This window comes from Manihot esculenta, chromosome 7, assembly GCF_001659605.2.
Source record: "Manihot esculenta cultivar AM560-2 chromosome 7, M.esculenta_v8, whole genome shotgun sequence".
Taxonomy (NCBI): Eukaryota; Viridiplantae; Streptophyta; class Magnoliopsida; order Malpighiales; family Euphorbiaceae; genus Manihot; species Manihot esculenta.
Window position 1 is genome coordinate 34,572,902 of NC_035167.2, and position 8,564 is coordinate 34,581,465.

Genomic DNA, 8,564 nt, shown 5'->3' on the forward strand with positions numbered 1-8,564 from the left:
GCTAAATTTGGACCATTTCAAGATTTGTGTCGTGTCATCCTTCATTTTAGGTTGTTTGGGGTTTCTCATGGCTCGGATGACATATAATTGTTCTAAGCATCGTCCAGAGGGAGGTATCAGGTTATAAATGCAGAATGGCGTTATGGCAAGGGAAAACATAAATTTGAATGCTTAGGGGGTCGCTATCTTCGAATATTACCACTCATTCTCTGTTTTGATCGAGAAGGCTGTCCATTGATGGCTATGCTATCCATTATCTCATGTTACCACTGTTTGATTTTGTATAGAAGCATCTGAAATACTAAATTGGCAAGTATATGCGGGAGTCGATGCTTTTATTAGTATATTTTGCTTCACGTCAAGTTGTTTTTTGAACCTACAAGTTATTCAATGCAGGTATGCAGCAGTTCATCTTTGTGCCATTTGCCAGGAAAAGATGCGTGCAGCAAACTTTTTTTCTTGTAAACACATCTTTTTGTGACTCTGAAGGTTGTGTTTCTGCATGGTGAATTTGTAGATATTGTTTTGTATTTAATGCTCAAAAATGCCGTAAGAGAATATTGAAAAGCTTGAATCTGGTTTAATGTGGAATTTGTGTCTTATTTATGTATCTGAAACTTTTAAAACTTTGACAAGAAGTAAACGGCTTACAAATCACAACTATCAACTGTCGCAATTGGCAATTACAATTATCATGTAATTGGTACTAAATGATCATATCTAAAGAATTTTTTTACATAAAATTATTTGGCTCGGGGAATATTACAGCAAATATAATTTCAATGTAGTCTGTATGCAGCATCTAATCAACTCTCCTGACTCTTGGCTACTACTAGTAAAAGTTCTGCATCCAAGGTCTTTTTGGACTGGAGTGAATTTTCAACAAGAATTTGGCATGTAAGGTTATAAAATCTGTATATATTTTAAATATTTTGTGATGAGCAAAAATGATTCATAATGTTTCCGTTGAGAATTGGAGTAAAAAATAGATAAATAAATACTAAAATTAGATATTTAAAATTGAAAATAGATATTTAAAATTAGTAACAGAGAAAACAGAGTATTCTCAGAATTTTTCTAACTCTTCTCTTTTCTCTTCATGAGAGATGACGATTCATTAGACAAAACAAGACTGATTACATATATTATAAACTCTTACAAGTAAATACATGATTAAGGTATAGTGAATTATACTATAATCAGCTATATAACCATTACATTCGTAAAAAGAAAATTTTAAACAAAATATCAACTAAGATTTAGCAATTAAGTATCTAGAAAAAGTCTCATTAGTCAACATTCATTGGCATTTTTCCTTGATACTCCAAACTTCTTCCTTAGCTCTTCAAACTTGTCATTCGACAAGGTTTTTATAAGTATATCAGCAAGTTGTTCATCAAACTTACAATTTAGTAGTTTAATCTCTAAATTCTTTTATGTTTCCCTTAAGAAATGAAATTTCATCTTGTTGTGCTTAATTCTTCAATGCTGAACAAAATTATTTGCAATAACAATAATTGATTTTATTATCACATCATATAACAATAGGTTAACATTGTTCAGTTCTTAAATCCTTCAGTAGCTTCCTAATCCAAATTAATTGATTTGCAACACCAATAGCTAAAATATATTCAGCCTTAGTAGTAGATTGAGTAATCACCTCTTTCTTGAATTTCGAAAGAAAGGGCTTGAACTAAGAGAAAAAAACATAGCCTGAAGTGCTCTTTGAATCATCAACACTTCTAAACCGATCAGTGTTCACATAACCTTTAAGCTTGACAGCTTTTCCTCTTTGAAACTACAAGACGAATTCGGCCGTACCCTTCAAATATCTCAACACTTTCTTATCTGCAGCAAAATGCAATTGACTAGGAGAATGCATAAATCTAAATAACAAGCTTACTGAATACATTAAATCAGGTTTGGAAGCAGTCAAATATAGCAAATTACCAACCAAACTTCTATATAATGAAGCATTTGTTGGTTCAGTTCTATTGTCTTTGTTAAGTTTTCTTTGTTAAGTTTTCCATTCACAACAAAAGGAACAACCACATACTTGCATTTTCCCAAATTAAAACTTTTCAGAATTTCAAGAGCATATTTCTTTTGAGATACAAGGATACCATCAGCAACTTACTCAATTTCCTGCCCAATAAAATAGCTCATAATTTCTAAATTTAATATTTCAAATTTAGATTGCATTCTCAGCTAAAATCATTCAATAATCGAGAATTTCTACCAGTTACCAATGTATCATCAGCATAAAGTGACACAATTAACTGAGATTCATTTTCAACATTGCTTACATACAAGGCACTCCTCCTGAATTCATTTTGGATTAGATGTGAGTCAATTCTTGCATACCAAGCTCTTCGAGCTTGCTTCAAGCCATAAAGAGCATTTTCAAGGTTGTATCTTTGTCTTCTTAGCCCTCTACTTCAAACCTTTTAGGTTGCTACGCATAAATCTCCTCATTCAACAAACTATTTAAGAATGCAGATTTAACATCCAAGTGAAACATTTGCCATCTATTTTGAGTTGCTAAAGGCAACAATAATATGATAGTGTCATGCTTAGCAACTGGAGCAAAAGTATCTCCATAATTTATCATTGGTTGCTGAGCATAGTCCTTCACGACAAGCCCGACTTTATGCTTGAAATAAAGCAATCAGGATTTACTTTAATTCTGTAAATCCACTTCACACCAATTGCATTTCTACCTTTGATTTGAAAGACAATTCCTAGGTTCCATTCTTTTCAATTGCTGCAATTTGTTTTTTCAGGGCATGCTACTATTTTTTAACTTGAGATGCTTCTTCATAACTGCTCGGTTCTGCCATAGCCATATTATACATCTTTCATAAATCTCAGAAAGAGACTTGAATTAAGGAGCATGTGCTTCATTATCAGAACTAGACTCTTTTTAGATTCTATATCAGAATTACACTCCTCTTTAGATTCTGTATTTTCATTGCTAGAGCTTCTAAAAGCAACTCTTGGCTGTAAAGAGTTTGTTACTCTAACAACTTGCTCTTTCTCAAAGTCCCAGTAGGGCTCCTTTATCAAACTTCACATTTTTACTAACAACCACTTTCTTGGTTTGCACATTGTAGATCTTGTAACCTTTTGATGAAGTCGCATAACCTAGAAAAATATCCAAATTAGCTTTATCATCCAGCTTCACCCTCTTGACATAAGAAACAAGCATGTAATAAATTGATCCAAAGACCTTCAAGTGACTTGTAGAAGGCTTTAACCTAAACTATGCTTCAACTGGAGTTTTCCCTTCCACTGCTCTAGTATAATGTCTATTCAACAAATACATAGTTGTATAAATTGCCTCAGCCTAAAACATCTTTGGTAGCTCTTTCTTTTTCAACATATATCTGGCTATCTCAACAACTATTCTATTCTTCCTCTTAGAAACTCTATTCCGTTGAAGTGAATAAGGGAATGAAAGTTAATGTTGAATACCAACATCTTCATAGAATTTGTCAAATTTCTTTGAGGTGTACTCTTTACCATTATCATACTTCAAAGTTTTAAGGACACAACCACTCTACTTCTCAATTAAAGCTTTAAATTTTCTAAATATATCGAAAACTTGATTTTTGCTGCTCAGAAAATATATCCAAGTCATTCTTGTCAAGTCATCTATAAACAAGATAAAATACCTACTTTGGCTCAAGAATGGCACACTCATAGGTCCACACACATTAGTACGTACAATCTCCAATTTTTCAGTAGCCTCCTAACTTGATCCTTAGAAAATGAGTATTTATACAATTTACTAAATTGACAACTAGAACACATCTCATCACAAACAAAAACAGCAAGCATGTCTTTAATCATATTATGAGATTGCATAAACTTTAAAGAATTCAAGTTATAGTGCCCATATCTTTTATGGCACAATCAAGACTCATCCATAATAACTTTACAGGCAGATTCAACAGTATCATAAGACATTAGAGGAAACCTAGTACCAGTCATTCTAACCTTGCCCATAGGGCTCCACAACTGCAGAATTATTTGAGTCATAAATATGGCATGAAGAGTCTTTGAAAGACAAGGAATATCCTTTTTTCATAACTTAAGCAACACTCAAATAATTTTGTTCTAGATTAGAGCATAGCAATTATAACGATCTGGGATTCGGACCGCTACCCGCGCTAGGGTTCAGATCAACTTAAGATTGTCGGAACCCGTAACAAGCCTATTATACATCCTACTACACCTGATAAAATCCCATACATGATCACACGAAAATATAAACATAAACATTCCACGAACCAAGGCTCAACCTGTGCATGTATCCAAACTGAAAAACATAAAACCCATACTAGAGCCCTCATCAAATGCTCCAGTATAGTAAACATCACATGCCTCAAGCTTAGTTCGAACATGACTCATAATTAAAAACTTTTACATAAGGATCATGTTAATAGGGATTACAAGAATAAATACTAGGGCAAAGCACAATTCTACAACCATAAAACAATACATGTCCACAACTATGCTATTACAAAAGCTATACTAGCAACTCAGCCGACTCTCCCGAGCTAACTCTGATCCTGCAAACCTGGGGTTAGGGGAAAGGGATAAGCTACGAGAGCCTAGTGAGCAGAACATAAAATTATTCAATAAACATATGATCGAATGAAATGCGCCACAACACAAACAATTCACATCAAGATGAACTTGTCACTAGTAACCCTCTACAAATTCCAATAGTGCCCGACCCACGACGAGTGCTCCTCAGGACTTCCTCTTAAACATAACATAACATAATAAATCCATAGTGTCAAGGGCATAGAATGGGTCTCGACCTAGACTTTCTCTTACATATTGCCAGGGGCATAGAATGGGCCTCAATCTGGACTTCCGTATACATCATAACATATCATACTCGAGGGCTAGTGGGTCATCCAATATCCATCCACAACAACAGTAAATTATGCAATGCATCATATTCGTGAATTCTAATGCAAACGACCTAATACATACACATGGCATTCGTGATGCATGAATATGCTTAAAAAGCTTGATTACTTTAAAACAAAAGATTAGTTCAGTTCTACTCACCTCTGGCTGACGTTCGTCTAGAACTGACGTAGTTATCTCACTGCAGGCCTCTACGGTCTCCCAAGTTTGATTCTACACAGATGGACTCAAATGAGGGACTAAACATAACTTTTACAAGACTCTAAAAAACTCCCCAAGAAACCCCTAAAACATACCAAAACATGCATATAAAATAAACAGGGGAAGGCTGGGCAGGGGACTTTCGGGGGCAGGTTCGGTGGCCTAAACGCCTTCACAGATCCGAAAGTCACTAACTTTTAAGGGCAGGTTCGGCGGCCTAAACCCCTTCACAGATTTGAAAGTCACTAACTTTCAGGGGCAGGTTCGGCGGCCTAAAGGCTGCCTCCACAAGCAGGTTCAGCTGCCGAACCTAGGTTCTCCAGCAAGCCAGAACCCGATTCTGCCCTAACATTCAGCCTCCTAAAAGCCTCCAAGCAGGCACAAAATGCACATGTGATCAGACAAAATTTAGACCATTTTATTACGTTGTTATTAATGTTAATTTACACTTTTTCTACTTAATTTTGTGGTTTTGATCTTATTTTGCAGAAAAAGGTGTAAAGAGGTAATTTGGAGAAAATGCTCTTAAAACTGCCTAAAATAGGATGAAGGAAAACAAGCTTGTTGCCCAAGTCAAGTTGCAACTGAAGTGAAGATAAATAAGGAAAGTGACAAGTAAGGAAAGTACATTCAGCAGAGTAATTTGAAATTCAAATTTCAAATCTTCAAGAAGTCTTTCCCTTATTAAGGAAGCCAAATCTCAAGAAGATGCACATTCAAAATTTAAAATTCAAAATTCAGCTTGTTTAGGAAGCCAAATCTCAAGAAGACATACTTGCCTCCCAAGTAATCAAGATTCAAAATTCAAAATTCAAAAGAAGGCTCCACCTCATCTAGGGCAACACTCCCACACTATAAAAGCATAAGGAGTGCCGCCCATCATGTAACGACCCGAAAACCGGACCGCTACCGGCGTTAGGATCCAGATTGACTTAAAGTCGCCGGGACCCGTAGCAAGCTTGCTATACTCTCTGTGTACCTGCAAAATCCCATACATGATTACATGTCCACACTATGCTATTACACCACTCTTTACTCTTTTTGTACCCTGCTGAACTCCCTCTGAACTCTGCACCTGCAAGACTGGAGTTAAGGGAGAGGGGTGAGCTACTACAGCCCAGTGAGTAGAACAGTAAAACATGTGAATAAACATGCTCAAATGAAATACATCATATCACAGACAATTCACAGCAAGGATGAATGTGTCACCAATAGTCCCGACACACTATGTAACGATCCGAAATTCGGATCGCTACCGGCGTTAGGATCCAGATCGGCTTAAGGCCGCCGAGACCCGTAGTAAGCCTAACATACCTCCTGTATACCTGTTAAATCCCATACATGATCAAACATATATATAAAAATTTGAACTTTTTCCTTCCTTTACCAAGCTTAACCTGTGCATGCACATAACCATAAACATAAACCACACACTGGAGCCCTCATCAAATGCTCCAATGGGGTATCATAACAAACATTAAGCTTGGTTAAACATGAACATCATAAAAACATTTTATAGATCATGTATCAAAGGGGATAACCATACACATAGGGTCAAGCACAACTCTAAACCTCAATACTCATCATTACATTACATTACTGTACTATACTTTACATTTCATCATGTCCACATCTAACTATTACATAAACATAACTTTACTCTTCTTGACCTCCTGGCCTATCCTGTACCTGCATACCTGAGGGATTAGGGAAATGGGGTGAGCTACTAGAGCTCAGTGAGCAGAATAATAAAACATTTAAAACATATGCTATAATGGAATGCATCACACCACAGACAAATCACATCAAGGATGGACTTGTCACCAGTAGTCCTCTACATAGTCCAATTGTGCCAAGGGCGTAGAATGGGCCTCACTGGTCTTTCTCTTACATAACATAACATTCCAACTGATCCAGGGGCATAGAATGAGCCTCACTGGTCTTTCTCTTACATTGTGCCAAGGGCATAGAATGGGCCTCACTGGTCTTCCATACCGTATCATCATCATATCATATCATACGAGGACTAAAGGATCATCCAACATCCATCCACATCAACATCAAATAATGCAATGCAACATATTTGTGAATTCTAATGCAAACAACCTAGAATATCACATGGCATTCGTGATGCATGAGTCATGCTAGAACTTTCATTAATTTAAAACATAAAGGTTTATTCTACTCACCTCTGGCTGACTCTGAAGCAGCTAGCTCACTGCTGGGGTCCTCGGTTCCTCGGGTCCGAACCTACACAGGTGGACTCTAATGAGGGACCAAACATACATGAACATGACTCTAAAATACTCCCCAAAAACCCCCTAGAACACCTTAAAACAATCATAGAAATCATGCAAAGGAAGGCTGAACAGGGCACTTTCGGCGGCAGGTTCGGCGGCTGAAAGTCCCTCCAGAGCCGAAAGTCATGCACCTTCGGCGGCACTTTCGGCGGCCGAAGGTTCCTTCCAGAGACGAAACTCATGCATGTTCAGCGGCACCTTCGGCGGCCGAAACTCCCTTCCAGAGCCGAAAGTCCACTTTCGGGGGCAGGGCTCGGCAGCCAAAGGCTTGCCTCTACAGGCAGGTTCGGTGGCCGAAAGTCCCTTCGGCTGCCGAACCTGAGTTCTTCCAAAGGGCAGAACTCAGCCTCCACAATGCACATTTGCCTCCCAAACCATCCAACTCAAAACCAACACTTCCACAACATGCATACATACTTCCATAAGCAAATAGGGGTCTCAAACTAACCTAAACCCCAACAAAAACACATCAAACAAACATATACAACACACATTGCTCAAAAACTCAACATTAACCTAAACATGAATTTCTACCCCACAAATCTTATAAAACTTGTTTAAAACATGGAATGAGCTAAAGATCTACTCTTACCTCTTGAAGATCGAGAGGAGAGGCGATCCAACTCGGAGATGGGGGAGATCGAGCTCCTAGGGTCTCCAAGTTACCAACTTCACTCTTTTGCTCAAATATCTTCAAACCAAGATAAAACTTGTTAAAACTCGAAATATTTGAGGAAAGACATCAAAAATCAACCATGGGAGAGCATGGACTCACCGTTGGCCGAAAATGGGGAGAAAGCTCGCCCATTTCGGCCATGGAGCCCTTATATAGGGGCTGGCCATACCACCTTCGGCAGCCTAAAGTGCCTCCAAAACTCATGCAAGTTCGGCGGCCGAACATGAGGTTCGATGGCCGAACCTGAACCACTTTCGGAAGCCTAACTTGCCCCCCTAAACTATCCCATGTTCAGCGGCTGAACTTGAGGTTCGACGGCCGAACCTGGAAATGCCTCCATGGTCTTTTTCATTCAAAACTCAACTTCTTTCTTACTTAAAATCATAAAATACATTAAAACATTTTATAAAAACATGATTTTACCCTTCTAGAGGTTTCCGACA